A 12,177-nucleotide genomic window follows, 5' to 3' on the forward strand; every position below is an offset into this window, starting at 1 on the left:
CCAACATCTCTTAAATTCAAAAAACAAGTGTCGTATGCAAAGCGCCGTCTGAGATTTAAACTTTAATATTTTGATTCTGAAGCTAAGGTTTATTTCATCCTTAACTCAATCGTTTTATTCTCGTATGATATATCATTAATAATAGGAATTAACTACTAGTATTTCATTTCGTTTATTTTTAAGTGTTGACTAAAGGTTCAAAACAAAAAGGTTCAATTCAAGAAATTTAATTGAGAAACGGTTTTTTTTCGATTTTGTTAAAAAAAAAAACCCACTTCTTTAAAATTTGATTTTATCAGAATTCAGAGAAACGTCAATGCTAAAAATTTATACAAAAATATTTCTAAAATCCCCATTCCAAAGCTGCGTGATACATATTTATTAAATTTATTAAAAAAAGAGATTTAAGTTAAAATTGAAAACATGCAGTTACATGTATCAAATCCCCTATCAAGACACTCCTTTTTCCATCTGTATAAATAAACGATATCCAAATAAGTCAAAACTATATTCATTCAGAAAAGATCATAATGTGAAAAAGAAAATCAGCGTAAACTTCTATTAACACGTAAGGATACAAACATTTAGTTCCTGTTGTTTCCGTATGCGTGCAGGGTTGTTCATATCAAGGACCTTGTTTCGCAGCAATAGTCAATATTTTGTTGATTTTTAAAAGTTTAAAACTCGGTTATGGTTAAGTTGATTTAAAATTTTACCTTTTCTGTAATTTATGAAACTTCTCGGTCAATGATAATGCTGTTAGTTTCTCTAATGCTTTGGTATTATTGAAGATTTTATAACCATCATATTACAAAACCAACATTTTTGATCTACTTTAATCTTTGCTGTAATGTTTAAATACACAGGTTTTTTATTTATTAAATATTTGAGCAGCCCGTCATCTTATTTATGACAACATCCCAACAAAATCTGAACGTTTGTTTATATGGTCTAGGAAACCATGGCAGAACAATACACAAAGTTTTCGCTTCACCAACGATTCAAGGAAAAACCTTGTGCCGTACATGTCGGCACGTTGCACCAATTGACTGCTGGCATTTCGGTTAATACATTCTTTTAAGAGCACATCAGGCTGTATTGATAGCAAAGACCGAAATCAATTAGCGCCATTACCACTGAATCCTGTCTATACCCCATGAAGATACCTGAATCGCAGGTGTCATTAAAATATTAACCATAAATCATACCCACTGACTTCGAAATGCTACAAAAAATATTCACATAAAATTTTGATATTGGACTATTCGGATCGCTTGATACAATAATATAGCCTTTGAAGATATAATCATAGATAAGAACAATTGAGTAGTAAATTGCCACCAACATCGCCTTCAGTAAGTCAACATTTCCTTATGATATTAGTTTAGAGCCAAGATAGCATTTTATGTCGTGTTAAATACCTGTTCTGATCCTTTTATGAATACATTTTTTTAACAATTAGCGGGGGACACATAGCAGAATGAGTTTACCTGAATAGAAAAATGAAAATAAAAGTTATTTTTAAACTCTGGTGAAGCGGAAACAAGGACTTCAGATATTGAGCCCTATTTATTGGCATGTATACTAAGTGGAATATGCTAACGATCCCCATGGGAGACAATATGCTCCTAAAATTATATAAAATATTACTACACACGTAGTATAACAAATGTCACAAAAATCATTGTTCTTAGCTTCATCTCCATTTAAGAAATTTCACGTCATTTTTTTTCAAGTTTGTACTTGTTTTTAATGTACTTGCGTAACAGAGAAGTTTTTCCCATAAGACAAATATGTTTCTGTAATGCAAAAAATTTCTGAAAATAAAAACATATATGAATGTCCAAGTCAAATATTCCTACTTAAAGACATCAAATAACCCTTCAGGCAACCATGCTAATTGACGAAAAAAATCATATTGCAAACATTTATTGAGCCAGTAATGGACATACGAAAGATAATTTACATTTGGCTTAAAGTGTCCATAACACTCGCCATTAATATTCTTCTTACTTTTTTTATAAAAAGGTTAGAAAACTTTCTTTTGTTCATTATAAGTTATCTTTAACCACAAAAAGTGGATTTTTAAATTTGCGTAAAAATGTTAAAAATAAAATCTTTTATTTTAAAATCCCAATGATAGAACTTGTTCTCAAACCTATTTTATGATTTATGTGGGAGAAAAAAAGATGGCGTGGTTACATAAATTTTCAGACACTATATGTCGATCTGTTTTTTAGCTTTCTCAATAATTTTACTGAACATTTCATATAATTTAAAATGAGCATATTTTAGCTGTTTGTTTATAAAAAAAAATAACTTATTTTTATTTTGTATATTTAGCCAAAGTTTTCGAAACACTCATTTGCATGATTATACAAAGGTACTTTTCTTTTCAATGATTATAAATGCAATTTAAGTGAATGTGATTTATCATTGGATGCATTATCATGAGTTGTACTCTTATCAGAATTAATGATAAATGGAATTAATTACATGTATAGTATAATATAGAATTTCTATGCATTCGTTAATAGTGACATGATTTATGATAATAGTTCTGTGTGTTATCTACCATCCAGATGAATATAATCAATTGAATTTGAAATTGAGTATGTCAACCGGTAAAGACATCTGGGAAAAGTGCTTAACTCAACCGCGTACTTTAAGAAAGCTACAGAAATTAATGTCATTTTTAAAAAAAAGTATTAATGTCATCTTTCAAACTACACATTGGTGTTAAAATCAGCAGATTTATCTTTTAAAAGTAAGGTTTACTTGTTTTAGCATTAATGTGAAAGCAAACCTATCTATGTTCTGTTGTGATTCATTGGGCATGTTGGATAAGTGTTGAAAACTTAATCAATTTGACTGGTATAACATTACATTTATATATGATTTTTAAATAACATTTCCTACCTTAATTGACTTTCCCTTTTGTGATTAATTATGGACCACTTTAAAAGGGTTACTAGGGAAACACGTAGAAAAAAATAACATATACAGGCATTGAATACAAAATAAGGGGAAAACAAATCATAGGATTTTAAAAGAAATACTTTTGATTATGAGGAATACATGTGTTAAAAATATATTGAACAATAAAAATTGAGAACATAGATAGTCAGCGAGTGTTCAATTTATATACATGGAAATAGTAATAAATCTCCTGATAGCATGCTCTTTGCATACAGAAAAAAGGAAAACTTTTGTTTACTAAATAATACTATGTGATTTATTAATGAACAATAAAATACTTCTGAAAAAAGAAAACAAAATATCTTATTTGACGTCTTGTGCGCTTCAATAACAACTATCTAGTTTGAATGAATTATTATATTCTACAATGCATTTTGCTTTAAAAACGCTTGTATCGTTATTAAAGCAATACCACTAACTACGATAAATATACACAGGTAGCATGTAAGTAAATGACACTGTTTATATATAGATATAGATTCATGTTTGCATTTCTATAATGACAAAATGTAGTAAATAAAATGAAGTTATTTCTGATGACTAACACTATCAATAAAAAGGCAATTGGTCCTTTAAATGAATTTAATGTATAAAACAGGTTTTTGAAACGATTACAGATTGCAAGTTCACCGTGTAAAATCAATGTTGAAATTAAAAAAAATATAATTCAGATCAAAAGAGGAAATCAATTCAACTTTTTAATAAAAGACTACTTTCTCTGTTTATCTTAATATACATCCAGAAAAATTGTAGCAAACGGCATGACAGAAAAATAAGAATAAAGATTTTCAATACATTTCTAGTTGAGTAGGAAACCTTATTATCTTCATATTTTTACATGTTATTTTTATCAGGAACCCTTTATGATTTATTTTCTAACACTACGTAATATTTTGTCTGAACGAATAAATGAGCACTTGGCGTTTTCTGTCAAACAGAAGTGCAAACAAAATATCCCAGATCACTTTAAGTTAAACGAACGGAATATTGTACCTTTCAACAATACAAAATGCATATTTCATCGATCCCTTACTCAAATTTAAAATCTTGTTTCGAATTGCCTTCTAAACTTTCTATGTGACAAATATTAACTCACATGTAGTAAATGAAATAAGCTTTAGAACTGAACACATTGTTGGCCATTAAAGGATACTCGAGAGTCATGTAGGAGGAGAATATTTAAATACCATGCAATTCTTTTTTTTTCCATGTGGCACAAGCAGGGTTCTGGTTTTGTCTATTCTTTGATGTTGAAGACCTGCTCTCCCAAAGTGAAATGATCATATCATTAATGAGATATGCGAACCTAAACCCTTCTCCTCCCTTAATTCATTGGAACAATTAAGGATTTTAAATAGCAAATTGAATTTTCTTTAAATTTATATTTACTATTGAGATATGAAAGTAAATGTAACACCCAGAAACGGACAGAAAAGTAGAACTGAAGTTTTTTTCTTCTTCAATACACCTTTACCTGATTTCAAAATCGTCAAAATGAATAATTACCTTCTATAGAAATATATAGGTATGAAGAAGTAAAACTTTATATGAAAAGATATTATTGTACATCAGTCGTTTCTTAATGCATGTAATTTCATTAACACCCTATCAGTTTAGTATAAGCTCTTAAAATACTAGACTAATTCGTGTAACATCATCATATTATTCGACTATGATAATTAGGATCAACTATTGTCAATTTGCATTTACTTTGTTTCCAAAATAAAGAGTTGGCTGGCCGTTGATGGTGAAAGAAGACATTCATTTTAGATGGTCCTACACAATATCAATAAATTTATATTTTTTTTATAAAAAGAAAGATCAATGAAGTTAACGAACAATGGAATATTAATTTTGTTAAATCAATGGAATTGTTAAATTTTGCCAAAAATTTTTATAATTAGTTTTAAATTATTTTATATCTGAAAACATGATGATATATCTGGAGTGTACATGGTTTTTCGAAAGAGATTTTCGGGGGTAGGGGGTATGATTTTTTAAAAAAGAATTCCAAAAAAGCAACTAATAAACATATAATCAATTTTACAAGATAAGAATGGAACAAAGCTCCATAAAAATGGACTTCTTTAAAATCGTATATGGCATTGTTTATTTCGCATGTCATTTTACATTTGACAGTAATTAAACCTTTTCAGTTAGCTTCCCAAGCTAAACATTAGAATTGACGTTTACTAAATTTTTTTTCCTTCTTATATAAATCTTGAATACAAGAAGCTATTTAATTAACACAACCACTCTACAATGAATGTTAAGAATGTCAATATGCCTTTCTTTCAACACAGCACGTTCGCTTACTTAGCGTTTTGTTATTTTTTTTACTCTGGGGAGAAAAAGTACTTTGATTACGTAATTAGATTCAACCATGGTGTGTGTTTAATATAATACATGGAAAATAAAACTTTAGATTGTCCTGAATAATCGAAATCGTAAATGTATTCAGTTCATGCACTGAAATACCTTTTATGAGACCATCAAAAAGAGATTTCGAATGGCATAAAAGGACACATAGACCGAATTACCTCTGTCATAAATATTCTGTGTGTCACTTGTTCCGATGTTTATAGCTTTCCATTAAACGAATGTATTAGTGTTAAATAGTCTGTATCTCGGCTTCTGAGCATGCCTGAATAATCGATGATGTCATTAAAACTGTGCAGCATAAACGTTTCTTGGTAGTTGATACATAAAAATATCTAGAACATTGTTATTAATTTCTGTAATCGATTTTTTAAGAAAAAAAGTCGTGTAAGCCAGGTTATTTGGTCTAGTCATCATAAGATAATCTTAATCCATCTAGGTCTATAAAAAAGATGATAAAATAAGAATTAAAAGGTTTCTAAATATAGATTTAGTCTTTAGAAATAAATTCACTTTGATTGCCAAATCTATATAAACAGATGCTCTAATGTATTAAAAAAGGAAGTTCCAAGTCCCCTTTTAGGAGAATAAGGGTAGGAAATGTTTTGTTGCCGTAAAAGCAAAACTGAAAACAAAACAAAAGGTTTGGAGATAACCTTTATACTCGGCATAAGTTACAATACTTTCATGTCAACATTTTTTATCACTTTTCAACTTCCTTCCTTTGAGAGTTCACTTATAATAATACTTTTTTCACATTTAAGTATATGTATGAAATATACACCATTATTCATTATATTTTGAAGATTTAATATTTATGATGTAAAGAAATCTAAATAAAAGGACACACACATTATAATAATTACAAACGCTTCGTATACCATGTTTGATCACACTAATTTAAATTTCTATTATGAAGTATGAAACTGCTAGATAATATAAGTCGCTCGTTCATTTATAAATCTAAATTTATGAAAATGATATATGGCCTATTACACCAATTTCAACTTTGCAAATATTTTGGATTTTTCACTCTTTTAACTCTTTTAACTTCTCACTGGGGTCCATACTGTACTTTTCTTTTAATGTTTTGAAACACACAGACAATTATCCTTGCTATCAACAATTTCCTATTGAAATTTATTTATATATTGCAATCAATAATCAGATGGCCCATTGAAGGTATTGTGCCTGACCATAGATCATGACGACACAAGCTCAATTAATGATGATGTATACCATTGTGAAGTTTGTGTGATTCTTTTTCTGGAGTTCGGCCTATTATCTTTGTGTAATTGCTCGGAGAGTTTCCGTTGGGGTGATGTTAGTGCGAATAGTTATCGGGCTCGGGGTACTCTGTCCCTACCAAACATCCGTACCCCCGGGGTCAGCGGCCTTGTTACGTCATGAATATTTAAGTTACAGTTTTATTACAAAATTCTGAACATTTTAGGTGCAAAGGTAACAGTCCGATGAGTTGGGGTATTCAGTACAGAATTATAATTAAAAAAAAAGAAGAAGATTTTTTATTATTTATTTTGGAAGGGTAGGAAGAAAACCTGGGGTACTAGATTTAAGAACATTCACATAATTATATATATATTAGACTTGAAGCAATTGAGTATCAATGTTATCAGCTGAGTTATTCATGGTTTTTCTGGTTTGTTTGTTTGTTTGTTTAATATGTGTAACTCAAAGAGGACCAAAATGATATCTAGCACATGAGATGGAGACTTCACACGCCCGACATCTAGAATTTTGTTACACTGGACTATCATATGTATGATATGAATCTATTATTGAACTAGAAGATTATCGGCGATGACACTGAATTGCACCTTTGCCGATTACTCATGCAGTGTGTTGTACCTGTAACCTTGCATAGTTGCTATCTCCCTGGATCACTGGCACCATGTTTATACGGAAAAACGTATTCTGTTGCGTGTAAGGTTTAGTAATTATCTAGTTTTGTAATAATTATCCTATCAGTCCAACAATGTTCTATGAGTTTCATTTGATATCATTGGTAAAGATATACACTACCGAATACCTAAATTTGACCGAAACATTTAACCCAGGTCAATTACAGTATTTTCGTGTATTCAACAACATATACAAAGCAGTTCCACTAGAATACGTCACAAGATCCCTATTTCTTTAACATTTCATAGAGTAGAAACGAAATCATTTTGACTTGCAAAGACCCCGAACCAATTGCAATGAAATAAGCTGTCGTGTTTAGAAGTAACGTTAGCATTTAATGATTCTCATCCAATACACCTCATTTAAATTTAGCAATGGGCCGCCGAGAGATTTGTTCACTTAGCTTAATCGAACATGGCATTTCAATCATCCAACACTTAACGGTTTAAATTTCAACACTGGTGTAAAAAAAAAAAAGTTTTAGATAAAAATGTCCTTCGATACACCTGTTGTGAATGACAAAACAAATCGTTGTTTTTTTTACCTCTAATTTCCATTTTTTTTTTCTCATTGCAAGTGTAGTAAAATGATTATAAATGTATTGTAGTACCTACTAATTCAGTACATTATCTTTAAGAGAACATGGGATTCAAATTGTCTGGCAATTTCTGAACTAGTTTGATTCTTATATGTCCAAATGAGGCCCGTTTTCGGGGATTGCAACCAAAGCAGTTGTTTTGCACCCCTTCTCCCCCTTTTTAAACTGGGAAACATTGAAGGAAGGTGGGAGGGTGTTGAAATTTGGGTTGTCAACTACCAATAGTACTCATGTTAGTGTAGTATACTTAACTTTTCAGCTAGAACGAAGAATGATCCCGACACTTTTCAGATAAAGAAGGGAACAATCCTGACATTCTATGTCTTTTACATTATTGCATATCTATTAAGTTTATTACATATGGGTTATAAGAAGCATTTAATTTATAATTATACGCAAACAAAGTGGAACATGGTTTAAAATGGGTTTGACCCTTGCTGTTTATTAGTAAGCAAAGATACATGTATATCGGTTCAATTATTATTAACAAAATATAACAAAAGAGGAGATGTTTTAGAGAGATGGATGGTCGTGGCCATTTTTAGACTGTATTAATCTCCTTTAGAAAAAGAGTTCCGTAGAAAGGTATATAGGAAACAGTCAAAAAACTTAAGATTAAAACCTAGATTATATGGAACTCTTTTTTTTAATAAATAACACCTTAACAAATCATATCTATAAATTTAGGGTAGATCTTATAGGTAATTTATTAACTATACAGTCTCCTGTAGTGAGGAAAAAAAATGAAACAAACAATAATAAGCAAGAAAAGGAATGCCGCTTTCATTTCGCATCGGGAGCAGATCTATGGTCTCGAAATGTACTTTTAAAAAAAATCATTTAAATGTTTTGAAATTCTATGTATTAAAAAAAATTACGACCGAGAGTCTGAAACTTGATAGGCCTCCTCCCTTCTCGGTTTGTAACTATCAGTCGCCATGACCCGAGTCCTTCTAATCAATTCATTGGTGGGGCTGTAATAAGACCTGCTTATTTGTTTTAGTAGAAACCCAACAATGCAGAGATCGATAAAATACAATCCAAGTCGGGATTATTGCTTAATCATATTACTTATTTCATCCGATTTTTAAATCCTCGAATCTCAAATGTCTTTTTCATCCGTATTGATGAGAATGCATTTTTATTGGGGCGGGTCGCATGCCCATTTTAATTGCATTTGGAAAATGATATGATTATTGGCTTTGTTTGGGACAGGGGGATATCGCTTGGGTATCGAGATACAAGATGGTGTTTGGGTTTAGTCACGTAGAATGTGTAAGGCGCCTTAAGATATAGCATCTATCTGCGAAATTACTTGATATTGCATGTCGGGCATCAGAGGGAGAAATAATTAACATATTGAGAACGTTTACCAAAATAAAAAAAATTAAAGAAAGAAAAGAAGATGAAAAAAAAAACGGATTAGATTAAAGTGAAGTAATTATTACCACCCAGGACGGCATTTTAGATATAAAGAAAATATTTATGAGTTACAATAGGAACATGCTATTGGTGTAATATCTAATGAATGCGCTCTTATTGAACGACGTATTTTTACCACACACACAAAAACTTCATAATTATGAACGCTCAGAAAAATTTCATTTGTTAAGCTTCTTTGTACTGCTTTCACCGGTTGATATATAAAGGTATGACAAGATAATGCAATATAATGATTTAGGATTATAATTGAGCTGAAAAGCAGCCCCGAGGAACACGAACTTTCACATTTTTCAAGCGCGCTATTGACAAGATCACGCACATATTTCAAGCTTGCTTATGACAGGATCACAAGCCCGCACAAAGCGAGGAAGCCTGGTGATATTTTTCAGTCAAAAGGAACCTAAGGTTAAATAAATTATTTATTATCAGCTTTTAATGGCATCGATAAATGGAAAAGCTTTTCAATGTGAGTTTCAAAATGGCGGAAAAAAGCAGCACGCGTAAACTCAATACTAATTTTGGGGTTTTTTGGGGTTTTGTTTTTTGTAGTAGTAGTAATTCTGTAACAGCAATAAAAGGATTTTTGCCGTCTTGAAAACAAAACACAAAAATTAAAACATAATTTCATTATTTTACATACTAAGACAGACTTAAAAAATTCAATGCAGTCTAAAACATTTAGCCCTCTTAAAGCTTATAGGACGTTAAGCTAGTCCTTTACGGAAACAGCCGAGTATCTACGATTGCACCATGCTTGAACCCAACGAAGAATGGACATTTTACTAAACTCATATAAAAATATTTTCTAAGTATATAAAGAGCGGTTAGCGGCGACGCTCTGTCCCCCGATTAAGGGTACATAAGGACCCCGTTCTTATGAATACTATCAAATGGCAGGAGAATAAGTAATGCTTTCCTTTCATCGCTGAACTGTGAATGAGCATATGAATGTCATTCGAAGATTAAATTACCTACTAATTCTAGTACTTGTTTCTATTTCTTCAACATGTCTACAGATGTATAGAAAGTTTCCGTCCCAATGGAGAGCCATGTTCTGGCGTTAATGTTGGATGTCGGAACAGAACGATTCAAATTTTCAAAGAAGGTCATCCAAAACTTAGACTATTTACATACTTTCAAGGACATTGAACTGCGAATGCGAATTGCGAATCAATAAAGAAAAGAGATTCACCTACCACTTGTTTTTGTTACAAGACAAGTCATCAAAAACCGGGTCGTGATCCGTTGGATCTGCATGACGTCATCATGTCAGGTATCTAGCCATATCGCCGACAGTTTAGAACTGATTGATTATGAATGGTGCTATAGATAATTTTTGTCATCCATAATTTGATTTTGTGTTCAATTTTTTATTCAACGTATCCCGGTTCGAGAATCTCCATATTGTGGCGAGCATGCGCATGTAACGCTGTTGGTGATACCATCAAGTTTTCATGAATTTTTATATCATGCATTTTTTAAATTAACACTGAATTTTAAATTAGGCATTATATTTCATTATAACGATTACTAGTAAACGCGTGTTAACTTTTTTTTCTAAAAGGAAAGAATTGCTCTTTTTCACTAACCCAGAAAAGGATTTCGATCATATGACCATTTTTTGTCCTTGTTTTAGGTATGTCACATGTCAACCTTTGATTTACTGTTTTACACTTCTGATACTGCTTTCAATTGGTGCTTGTATCACACACTCTATCCACACCCCCCCCCCCCATTTTCTTCCATATTTTCTATCCTTTTTTTCTTTTCTTTTTATTGGTATGTTTAGAGTTGGGGGGGGGGGGGGTTGTTTGTTTTTTTGTTTTTTTTTTGTTTTGTTTTTTTTTTTTTTGGGGGGGGGGGGGTTATATTTATCTGTATTTTGGGGTAAAAAAGTAAATCCAATTTTTGAATGATTTGATTGAAAACAGAAATCATTGTAGTTTTGTCTGTCTGTGTGTCTGGCTGTCAATCTTAATTTGCACAGCATTCGCTCACTGTGAAAAATATTATTAACACTTTCGTTTAATTCATTGTTTGAATATTATAAGATTAAGCATTGTTTTGTCCTCCTTTTTATTATCCTGTATAAATGCACCAGTATTTACTTTGAACGTAAACAGATTGCAATTGAAAATATCTATATGTAATTATTGGATTTTAACTGTAAGTGAGAAGGCGTTTAAAAGAAAATTACATTCTTAAATTTGTACTTTAAATAGACATTCTAACTTTGATACCACACAAAATAGGCGAAATCTTATATCTCGCATTGCTCTATTAAAAATTTAATTCTACAACGGTAAAAGAGAAGCTAGGGCAATAAAAGTATTAGGTGTTCACACCCTTCGCTAATATCTTGGGCAGTGCCAGAGTTACTTCTTACTCCGCAAACTATAGATCCTGGTACGCGTAAATCGGCTTGTGAACAGGTGTTGTAAATATCATTTTAGATTATTTGATGTCTTTATCAAAAGTGTGTGAAGTGGAGAAAAAAATTGCTAATTGTTGGGTCAATCAGTTTTCCGGGCTAAAGATTGATCTCACGCACGCGCCTTGTATTTTGCTGAATAAAGAACTACTCTCTCTCTCTCTCTCTCTCTCTCTCTCTCTCTCTCTCTCTCTCTCTCTCTCTCTCTCTCTCTCTCTCTCTCTCTCTCTCTCTCTCTCTCTCTCTCTCTCTCTCTCTCTCTGAGTACATACATGAGCTTTGTTTTCATAGCAAAGAATTGTAGGCTCTGTAACTCGCTTAAACTCAACGAATGACATCTAAATTCTGGTTGCCTATTAAAATGCCTTACATAAGCATTCAGTTGTAAACATTAAAATAAGAAAAATAAGTTTTGACCAAAATC

The sequence above is a fragment of the Magallana gigas genome, chromosome 10 (assembly GCF_963853765.1).
Source record: "Magallana gigas chromosome 10, xbMagGiga1.1, whole genome shotgun sequence".
NCBI classification, from domain to species: domain Eukaryota; kingdom Metazoa; phylum Mollusca; class Bivalvia; order Ostreida; family Ostreidae; genus Magallana; species Magallana gigas.